This window comes from Mytilus galloprovincialis, chromosome 12, assembly GCF_965363235.1.
Source record: "Mytilus galloprovincialis chromosome 12, xbMytGall1.hap1.1, whole genome shotgun sequence".
NCBI classification, from domain to species: Eukaryota; Metazoa; Mollusca; class Bivalvia; order Mytilida; family Mytilidae; genus Mytilus; species Mytilus galloprovincialis.
The window spans coordinates 6,070,298-6,082,644 of NC_134849.1; the positions used below are offsets into that span (position 1 = coordinate 6,070,298).

The following is a 12,347-nucleotide window of genomic DNA, read 5'->3' on the forward strand; positions in this document are numbered from 1 at the left end:
ATTTCCATCCTATCTTTATCCTGTCTTTAGCTGTCTTTAGCTGATTATAAGGTATAGGTATTGCTCATTGTTGAAGGTAGAATAGTAACCTGTAGTTGCTTTATCTTAATCTACTTCATTTGGACCATGATGGATAGCTGTCTCTTTGGCAATCATAGCACATCTCCTTATTTCATAGATATCTTTAGTTTTCACTTATACAACCGATGCATTACATCGGTATAGAAGTTATGCTCCGAAACTTACTTGACCAATGCAGAATGATTCCAAGTAGCCCAGGACTTTAAATTGCCCACAATTGCGTGTCCTCATTTTCAGGAAGCGATAAATATTTAACCCCAGACCTGTGAAAACCATGTTTTACATACTGTTCGTGTAATCTTTACGATTGTTTTGGTGTAAAAAAATAAGTTTCCTTCTGTCAAATGTCATTATAGCACCAATAGTTTTCTAAACATCCATTACGAACGTTTTCAATAAAAACATATCATAGTCCTAAAAATGTTGACTGCCCGACTATTTTTAATGGTGGAGCATTTATATTTAACTTTTAACGCAAAGTCTAAATTGACATTGTACATTGAACATACAAAATCCATGATTGGAGAGTTTGTTTTGTAACACTGAACATTTAATTCCTTCTTCTAACACATATAGATTACACCTAGATCTTCCGCTGAAAGTTCATTTTGTAAAAAAAAAATAAAAAAAATACGCTTGATATTCATATAAGGAAAGATCTAAGTGACACATTTAAAAACCTGGGTGAAATCAATCGCGTATAACATAGAGATAATGTCTGAAGCTTTTAATGTTTTTTTTTATCATTATATATGATACTTTCTGTTTAAATATATTGTCTAAGGCTTAACGACAATGAGGAGGGGTCAAGGGTATGTTCCTCTTTGGTATACAATTTGTGTATGAAGGCCACTATTCTGAATCGAGATATCCGCCCCATTGCCAAACGTCCTGGGTCCGCAAATAATTTACTCGTTCTGCACACATTTTTTCAGTGATTCATAAAACAAATGTAAATTAAATGAAAAAGATCTAACAATGTTAAATGGCATAAGGCATGAACTTATTCATATCCAATAAACATTTTGATCGAAGATACCGCCATTAATCCCAAATGCCAACATATAATTTAGGATGTATCTATTCCATTGTTAAAATGATATAGACATATTGGATATTGTACTATATTAAACAAATACCTTATATGTAGTATCAGCTCGACAAAACCCTCATTTTTTATGTAATTTCCTTCCGATTTGAATTTTTTGAATTGACCGGAGTTCTGATGAGCAAGTTAAGTCCAAATAAATAGATGGTGATTTAATATATTTTGTTCTTGTTTTTGATTTGAATAACACATTTTTCTTGTGTTAAACTAGCTTAAACATGTTAACAACAAGTTTAGATTTTTAAGCATCTGAGACGCTTTACTAGATTTACCTCCGTCAATAACGCTCAAAGACGAATATATGAAACCTTAGATTCTTTATCATTAAGAAATTAAGAAACGGAAAAATGTTAGAAAGGTTTGTTATATTGTATGTTAAGATCGAAGTACGAACTACTTTGCTGATATTACCCTCAAGAAATGATAGGCCACTACCAGTGGTATCGATCCAGAGCTGTAAAAATAAAAACAACAAGTAACATATATCATTCGTTCAAAGCGCTTTTCTGGATTTACCTTCATCAGGAACGTTCAAAGCCGAATATTTGAAAGCCAAGGATGTACACGGACCGTTATAGTGGAAGAGTTATATGACTAAAAGGATATAAGATAATATTCGATTCCATTTTAGGTCAATTTTGCTTGTCGGCGTTAAAATCTTTGTTTCTTTATAATTTCAAAATGTATAAACGGACAATTTTTGAAATCAAGATGTCAGCAATTAATAATAAAGGTTTTTCTTTACATAACACTAAACTTTTCTGTCCATTACTTTTATTTTAATTCTTATGGGGAGTAAAGATATATCATGTATCATAGATCTAGAACTGGGATTTACTGTCATACAGAATAAGCTTGAGTCCCTTTAAATGACTGTCTCAATCTTATTTTGTGGATAGTTGTCTCATTTGCAATCATACCACATCTTCTTGTTTATATTTAGTATGTTTAACCCCGCCACATTATTTATGTATTTGCCTGTCCCAAGTCAGGAGCCTGTAATTCAGTGGTTGTCGTTTGTTCATGTATTACACATTTTTTTTCTTCATTTTTTACATAAATAAGGCCGTTAGTTTTCTCGTTTGAATTGTTTTACATTGTCTTATCGGGACTTTTTATAGCTGATTATGCGGTATGGGCTTTGCTCATTGTTGAAGGCCGTACGGTTACCTATAGTTGTTAATGTCTGTGTCATTTTGGTCTTTTGTGGATAGTTGTCTCATTGGCAATCATACCACATCTTCTTTTTTATATTTAGTCTAGGAACTACATACTTTCTATGAACCTTATATCGAACGATACCAGAGGAAAATTCCAACTCATAAATCGAAATTAAACTGGAAACGCCATGAAACAGAAAAAGACAAACGGACAAACAATAGTACAAAAAACACAACTTAGAAAACTAAAGACTAGGCAACACGAACCCCTCCAAGAATGGGGATGATCTCATGTGGTCCGGAAGGATAAGCAGATCCTGGTCCACATGCGGCATCCGTCGAGTAATCATATGTATTATAAAATTACATTATTGATAATTGCAAAAGGAAAAACAAATATTATGTTATGAATAAAATAAACAACTTGAAACATCGAAAAGGTATTCTATCATTAAATATGTTGAGTTATTATTTCATTTTCACCACACTCAACAAATAAATAGGTGCCGATATAAAACCATAAACACTAAAATATTTTCCTTGTTTGAGATAAACGTAATAAAAAATTTCTGCCTAAACAAATACATTAGTGATTAAGATTTGAAAATTCTTCACATGATAAAAACATGATAATACAATTGTTCGATTGACTGTTGAATTTAAATCTTCCTGCATGAAGACCTCTACTTCAGGTAACTATTTAGTTTTGTAAACATCATTCGATACACATTATATTTTAGACTCCGTTTGAAACGTTACCGGAAATTAAAACGTGACAAAATGTCGGTATCTTTAGCAGAAGTTCCACCTATGGTAATTGGAGGGAGTATTATAAGTGTTGCATCCTTGATTTTTCATATTATAGGATTTTCAACCACATATTGGTACATAATAAAGAATGTAGTAGGTGTCAAAATTGGTCATGTTGGACTATGGCAAGAATGTGAACTAGCATATGAAAGGGAACTATGTTCTGACATCACAGGTATTTCCTTTATTTTTTTAACAAAATTTCTCTTTTCCTGAACCGTAGCTACACGCATTTCACACTTTGACTTTGAAAACAGATTATCGACTCGATTTTCATTATTTCATTTTGAGATATTGATGATGTTTTGTTACTCGATAATGTAAATTTATTGTGTGCTTGCATTACATATATCCTAGTCAATTAGATAAATGTAGCTATATTTTCTCCATCATAACTTGATTTAATCCGTACTATTGAAACAGGCGGACGACTTCAAACTATAACCAATTCTATTTCACTACCCTCAGTTCCATAGTATTGCGTTTACATATATCCCAAATGAATGTTTTGCACATGCATATTTCACACTATATGAACTCTACTGTTAGGAGTGTGCTCGATTTTGTTCAATTCCTGATTATTAGACTATAAATGTGTTTTTGCATAGATGCATAGATGGATAGAATAAAATACTTAAACTGTCGACGAATTTGAGTTTCACTCACGTTTTGCTGTTTACATTCATTCGTTTGTTCTTAAACATGTTAAAGGGATACTTGCAAAAGGATAAAAATATATATTATGTTTACTCAAAAGAAATATGCATACATTCATAAATATTAACGTTTTATTTTTTAAGTAATAAAAATAAATGTTTAAATTCGACTATCGATTATCGACATGACGACATCTTACAGTATTTCGAAACATATTACCATGTGATATCTAAATAGCACAAAGTGTAATAGCAAGCATGGCATACAATATTTTCATTTAGTGTCAAAAAAATGTATATATATTTGGAAAAACAACTTTTATTCATCCATAATTTGATAATTGACATGACTAAATAAATTATTGCCAGATGTATTGTGAAAGTAGCACCATGCATATATTCTGACGACTCCTGGTGTCCTTACAAACCCTATCCAACTATCGCGGGCATCACGTGACTTTTACAGTTCAGTATATATAGCAATAATGGCTTAACGTGTATTACTGAAAATGAACGGGCTACATAGATAAAACGATCATAACATTTTTGCTACATTGTGTATTTTACCGCCTAACCTCGCGTTTTTAGGAATTGTATTAGTTTAGAAACTGTCTCTCGCACACACGATAAATATTTATACGCCTTAGCTCGACTTGTGAAAAGATGTTTTGTACGATTTTTATGATGGTTATCAAATAACTGTTGAATGCATACGTTTTCAGTCATTGTATTATTTTGTAGTAGCATAGAATAAAATGTTTTTGGGAGTGGATACATTTTGTTTGATTTGATCAAATTCGAAGTTCCGATAAAAAAAATGCAGACCAAATTGATTCAAAACGTAGGCGATGTTCGACATTAATTTTGTTCATGCAAATAATTCAATTTTATTTCAATGTTTATATTGCAATTAAACTTGTCACATATGTCATTCTAAAAATACCCTAGTACGTTGCTTGATTAAGTCAGAACACAGACGTGATCAAAGGAAACAAACATAGCATATAATCACAGTGTAAATTGTGACATGACCTATGTACATTAGTTTTGCTAGATTCTGAATGAAATTATTCTAAAGTAATAAAAGAATAGAGGTTAACTGAGATCACATGTCCACATTTTTCAATTTTCTAAATCATTCACCACATGGTAGCTAGTATATTTACAAAATCCTATATAAACAAGAAACATGCAGAATTATAGAACGTAATTGTGACTGAGATAGTTGAATATGTCAACATCACGCAATCGCTTTCCTAGTAAGTCAACCAGGTGTGCTTAGGCAAAAGTTTCATAGCATGCAATATCAAATGATGTTAGTTGAAATACAACTTTCTGTTCCGACTGATATTAAATGTCATGGGAGATGCGAAATATTTACCCTTTTTCAAATATAGTTAATCATTTTCTGCCGATATTGAAAATATAATCTAGCCAAAAAATGCAAAACGATCCCTTTTTGCAGATGTTTTTTAGGGCAACCACAAAAGCGTCATTAGAAGGCTGCATCATGAACTTCACCATATTAATTGCAGTTTAAAATATTAAAAAAATAATCTAGGCCTAAACACGATAAATAAATTCGATTTTTTTACATAATTTATTCTAACCTAAGGAAACATTCAGCTTTTTTTCAATTATCTGTTAATTTTGCGCAATCAACATTTAAGTTCTCATTTGATTTTGGATTTATGTTATTTTGTTTTATAAGGTTCAGATAAGTTTTAGAAAACAAATATTTTAAAGGACCAGAAAAGGGCATTTTGTTTTATTCTAGCAAAATTTAGGAATATTCTGTTTTGACCTCAGACCTTGATTTAACAACAATTGCACCGTACGAATTACTTACGACCGGGCAAAACCGAAAGTACATTTAATAAAAAGGTCAAAGGGACCAGTATTATAATTAAGCACTCTTCTAATACTTGATGTGTTTCCCTCAGTTTTAGTTTGTAACCCGGATTTGGTTTTTTTTTCTCAACCGATTTATGAATTTTGAACAGCGGTATACTACTTTTGCCCTTATATATAATATAGCCGTATGTTAGAAGGGTGCATTTAAGTCGTTAACTAGGCGTCTTTCTTAAAACTGTCACAGGCAGTTAGCGTCTAATTTAGCCAAAATGTTAATTGAATCACGCTAAAGATGAACGTCCTTTGAGACGTGCGGGCTATGTGAATGTACTACCACTTCCTAGTGTAGCAACGACACTAAGTCAGATATCTCATGCAGGTAAAATCTTGTCACATGTGCCAATCGTTGCATTAAGTCATTAACCTTAAATGAAAGACGTCTCCGAAGTAATTTGCAACAACTCGCTTGAATACATTGCATTGTCTCTTGTGTCAATGTTTACAATTAAAACACCTTCGAAATGCATTGTGCCAACTCTATTTAATACAATGTATTAACTCTTTCTTGAAGAAAAAAACAGTTAATTTTGTTTCTTCAAATTTCTCTTAAAATATAATTAACAAGGCATCATTGACGTCATAATGTTGACAATCAAAAGCTACCCGATATAGATTAAATTATACATTCAACGCTATTATTTAATTTTCTGTCTGTATATTTGAGTGTTTGAATGACTAAGGGTATTAAAAATGAACGATCAGTTACCATTGACTATGTTCCGGACCATATGAGTATTTGGACCATACTCGTATGGTCATGACCATATGGGCATATACTCATATGGTCCAACCATACGCGTATGGTCCGATCGTACGCGTATGGTCGGGGTAATTAACACTCTGTTACAGTTTACTTTAAAACTTCCAGACTCTTCATTGTATGATCGTTCATTAAAAAGACGCTATCATATAGGTAATTTTTATTATTATATTATAATAAAAAGGTTAGCTAAATAAAAATTAGAAGTTTCACATAGTTAATTTTACTTACTTGTCAATACTATAATAAACACATGTTATACCGATGGTCATTACCAATGGTCATTACTGATTTGTTTTAACGAGTGATTGGCAATATGTCGGCTTATAAAATGAAATTCAAAAATTTCTTAATGAACTGTGACACAAGAAGTCACTGGAAAGTAACAAAGTTTATTTAAGGTGTCTTGTGAATATGGTGTAATGCAGTCATGTTATGATATTTGAGATCTAGAGCTTCTTAAAAACACCGTAGACATATCGGAATGGCCCAAGACCTCGGTATCATTGTACTCAGCAATAAAAAGGCTAGCTTTTCAATTGCAAACAAAAGGTGTAAATGAAGTATCGTGCACAACCAAAACTTGCAGATACAAAAAAGCTACGACACCGCGTGGAAGTTAATGTCACCCCAAGCCTACATGCAAGAATTAGCGATGAAAACTAGCTATAGCATCAACATTTAAATTTTACGTAGTATTTGAATTATAAAAATATTACATTGTCATGTAACCATCATTGTTTTTTATATAAAGTTTTTGTAGTATTGAAATTTGTATATTGTAATTTAAAAAAAAATTACCTATATGGTCCAAATACTCATATGGTCAGGCCCGTTACTAACCAAACGAGTATTATACTTATATGGTCCGACCATACACGTACGGTCGGACCATACGCGTATGGTCGGACCATATGAGTATATGCATATGGTCAAGACCATACGCGTATGGTCCAAATACTCATATGGTCCGGAACAACTACATGTATATGTATGCATATTTACAGGTGTACAACTCGCCCAATTCAAAGCCGCACAGGCTCTGGAATGTCTTGCACTATTAGCCTTTGTAGCAGCGGTAATATGTGCTTTTCTCAAGATGTTTGTATTGACGGAAAGAGGGATACTGTTTGTGGTTACAGGCTTACTGAACTTAATAGCAGGTACACACATACAGAAGTGATTTTCGTATTGAAATGAAATCCGTTATAATAGTCCTATATAACACTGTTCAAATACTTCGGGTCAATACCCGATGTAAACAAAAATAAATGATAAGTAATTATCTGACCAACAGCGTTGAATTAGTTTTGATTGTTCCAATTAACACACACACACACACACATCGTAGTTAGTTGTTAACAAACACTTACACACATAATTTTCTGTCGTAAATGTGATAGTAGAAATACTTTGCATTGATTCCGACTTATCCCTATTTACCTTGACTGGAATGCTTCATTTCAAAATAGTTACCGTATCTGCCCAATCAGACTAGCCATATCTTGATAGATACTTATTTTACCTCTTGTTGTACCTTAATACCGATAAAAATTTGAAATACAGGGCCAACACATAGTAACATCACATCAAGCCACCATGAACTATTTTTTAAACTTATTTTTCAATCTTTGAAACTTTTGGAAAACTAGTCTCATTGCAAACTTAACTCTTTCATATTTTCAGGCAATCAGCGAAAAATAAAGGCAACAGTAGTATACCGCTGTTCAAAATTCATAAATCGATAGAGAAAAAACCAAATCCGGGTTACAAACTAAAACTGAGGGAAACGTATCAAATATAAGAGAACTACGACACAATAGAGACACAACACCGAAACGTAACACACAGAGAAACGAACTATAATGTAACAATGGCTTTGATCTTTTAATTAGTTCACACAAATAATATTCTGGTATTTAGTCATAATGAAAACAATTTTTTTTAAAACTGATTTATAATATATAGTCTTATTTCAGCATCGATCAAATAAAAAAATATAATCATATAATTTTGTCATTGACGTATAATGGTTTCGCTTTAAATGGTTTATATCGGCTAAATGTTTTTTGCAGGAAACTTTGCCTTTTGAAATGACAATAATTTGGAAAATTGGCAAAAAATAGTATTAGAACACCATAGCTAGCGCCTTCTTTTTCTCAACAAATTCTTCACAGTCATGTGGAAGACACGTTTTTCATGATATACAATGTACTTATATTGTTGATTTTAAAACAGAAAAACCTTTGGTTTGTCGACGAGACAAACTCGCTTCTCATAAGCAATCATGCTTTTGATCAAATCGATTGATGAATAGGTTTAACATTTATACTGTTTTATTACAGGAGTAATTGCCTTGATCGGGGTTATTGTCTTCTCTACAATTTCAAGAGGTGGACACATGCTGGATGCTTCCAATTTTCACTACTCGTTTTGGTTATGCATTGTGGGTGGATTCGGAGGGATGTTCTCTGGTATCATATTCATCCTAGCATGGAGATGGGTGAGAAATTAAGGAAACCACAAGATTGAAGAACTTCTTGTAAATTTATCATCTTTGTACATACGTCATCCTTTTGAAAATCAACGACAGAATCTTTGAACTTTAATCTTTTTGTTGTTTTGTTTTGTAATTTATATATTTCTTTTCATATTTTGTTATTCTTGATTGGGTGAGACACTAACGAAAGCATCATGGTTGAGAAATACAAAAACACAAAAACAAATAGTTGTGTTTTAATTATTTTTTTAAATATTTTAGATAAACCATTTAATGGGTATAGTTGTTATTTTAACAAAACAGATAATATCCTTGATATCCGGTTCAAAACAGAAACACCATATTAAATCTAAGTCTTTATAGGTTGTAGGCAGTTATTATAAAACCAAACCAAAAACCAACTTAATTTATATCATATTCATTTCTGATCAAGCGTGATGATATAAGAGTGACCAATTTAAGGTAAGTAGGGAAGATAAAGAACTGTTAGATAGAGATATAAATATATGTGAAGTAGAAAAAGTACTAAAATTACTCAAACAGAACAAATCACCTGGCGAAGATGGTATAATATCAGAATTTTATGTTTTATACTGGGACATAATAAAAACGATTTCTTTAGTTTACTACAAGAAATTTTTAATTATACTATTTTGAGTAACTCTCAACATAAGGGGTCTTAACCTTACTTTATAAAGGAGGAGAAAGGAAAAATATGAAAAATTGGAGACCGCTAACTCTACTAAATTGTGATTACAAAATTATTGCAAAGATTCTACCTGAAAGACTTAAGATAGTACTGCCTAAAATTATTCATACCGATCAGAAAGGGTTTGTTAAAAGTAGAAATATAAGCGAGGCTAACTGAATGTTTCAGGACATCATAGAATATATTGACAACGAAGATGAAGAAGGGATTATATTATTTTTGGATTAAAGCGTTCGATAGGGTTGAATAGGAATGGATAGATTTTGTATTGGAGAAATTTGAATTTGGCGATAAATTTAGAGCCTGGATAAAATGCTATTATACAATGCTACTACGTGTATTAAAACAAATGGATTTGTATCAAAATACTTTTCGATTACTCGCTCAGCTAGGCAAGAGTGTCCAATAGCGCCTCTCTTGTATATCATACAGGCTGAACCCATGGCATGTGCTATTAGGGGTAACACTAAAGTAGAAGGATTAAAATTACCAGGTGATGGAGGGAACTTTAAAGAAACTAAATTATGTATGTTTGCAGATGACACCCAGGTATTTAATAAAAATGAAAAATCTGTAGAAAATACTTTTAAAATGTTGTCTTTATACGAAAAAGCTTCGGGTTCTAGAATAAACTATGACAAAACAAATGGCTTACTTTTAGGGACTTCTAAAAGAAACCGATTTAAATTTGATAAAATGAAATGGATCACAGGCAATGTTAAAACATTAGGAGTGTGTCATGGTTATGGAATAGATGACGATAATACATGTATTTGGAGAAAAATTATAGAAAAATTAAAAAATTGTATACACGTATGGAAAAACACTTATAGTAAAAAATATGATACTTTCTCTCTGTTCATACCAGATCGAAATACGAGGAATTCCGGGTAAATATACGAAAGAGCTGAATAATATAATTCGGAACTTTATATGGGACAGAAAAGTGAATCAGGTAGACAAAAATGTCTGCTGTTTGAATAAAATAAAAGAGGGGATGGGAATGGTAAGAATAGATACGTTTATAAAAAGGAAACAAACAAAACTTGTATATAGTGTTATTCAGGAGCCATTAGAAAGCTGGAATGCGATCGGTAAGTATTGGCTGCGGAAATTTGATGAAAAATATAATGATGCCTTTTTTGTATGTAAGTGTTCAAGTTTAAATGGTTTAGATATGAACCAACTGCCACAAGTTTATCAGAAAATAATAAATACGTGGTCAGGATCATTCAAAATGTTGATGCACCTTTAAAAAAAAGTGCTATTTTAAATACGATAATATTTGGAAACTCTTCTATTCGTTTCAAAAATAAACCATTGTTCTACTCTTCTTTTTTGAAAAGCGATATCAAAACTGTCCAGGACATTTGGAATTCAGAAACTACAGATTTTATTAGCTGTACAGAAATTTATAGGAAGCTAATTGATCGGAGAATTGTATTTCCAAATTTTCTAAAATTAACAGGCACTTCCTAAAGATTTCGTGCAAATTTTGAAATCTTGCGAAAACCAGAATTTACATTAAAAAATGTAAATTAAGATATCAAATGACCTTCATGACCTTGGAATCATTAACTTAAACAACCAAACCATCAAAGTTAAAACTCAAATATATTCGTACGGTTTTAGATAAAGATGTATCTCCAAAATGTCAAATTAAGTGGGAGGAAATATTTGGAACATATGTGGTCGGGATTAAAACTTTTGAAAATTGACAATTAAAGTAAAAGAATTTGAATGAAGATCCATGCACAATATTTTATATACTAAAGAAAGTTTAAGAAAATGAAGATTTCAAATGAAAAATGACACATTTGTCAAAATAAAAGTAATATAGAAACCCTGCAACATTTATTTTTTAGTTGTAGTACATCTCAGTTAATTTTAAAAAATCTCCAAGAAATACTTATCAAATCAAACAAAGGAATTAATTATTCTTTTGTTGAAAAGGACATTATGTAAGGTGAAAACACGGAAGAACTAAAATATGCTAATTTTTTAAACATAATTATCATATATTTTAAATGGACACTATGGAAAATTAGAAATTCAATAATATTTAGCAAAACGCCTTAAGCGCCGCAAGATATTGATAATATCTGGAAACAAAACTTGAAAAATAATCTAAAATGTGTTCTTCTTTTGAAATGCGTTGACATCATTAGCATGATTAATAAGACAAAATTGGAGTCGGCAATAATGAAAATTTAGACAGTAATTATAGTATAAGCTTGAGTCAAAGTGCATTTTTTTTATGGTTTATCGTATAAGAATATCGATGTTAACAATTTATACAAATATAAAAAAAAAATGATAAAAAAGTTAAACTATCATGTTAATTGTAGTAAATGCACATCTTTTGTGTGGTTATCTTATTAGTTTCATGTACTTACTACTTTAAAATAATTAAAGAACTGTTACATGCTTCTAACATTATATGGTTATATTTTTTACACTATTTGTAAATCCAAGGTAAAAGGTGGACTAGATTTTTATTGCCTTCTATTTCCCCTGGATAGATGGTTCATTTTGTAAACAGGGACCCTTAGCCTGTTCCTGGACGACTAAGGTAATTGTATACAGGAAATATTTAGGAATAAAACGTTTATATGTCTTAAAAGAATAAAAGAGTGACCAATTTCTAAA

The 12,347-nt window shown here is 31.4% G+C and overlaps 1 long non-coding RNA gene across 1 annotated transcript; it reads left to right on the top strand.

Annotated features, from left to right (window-relative positions):
* The first annotated feature begins 3,050 nt into the window (after positions 1 to 3,050).
* On the top strand, positions 3,051 to 12,347 carry LOC143055538 (uncharacterized). Its single transcript, XR_012972076.1, has 3 exons — positions 3,051 to 3,334; positions 7,497 to 7,652; positions 8,835 to 12,347. It is a non-coding gene; the product is annotated as an uncharacterized LOC143055538 (long non-coding RNA).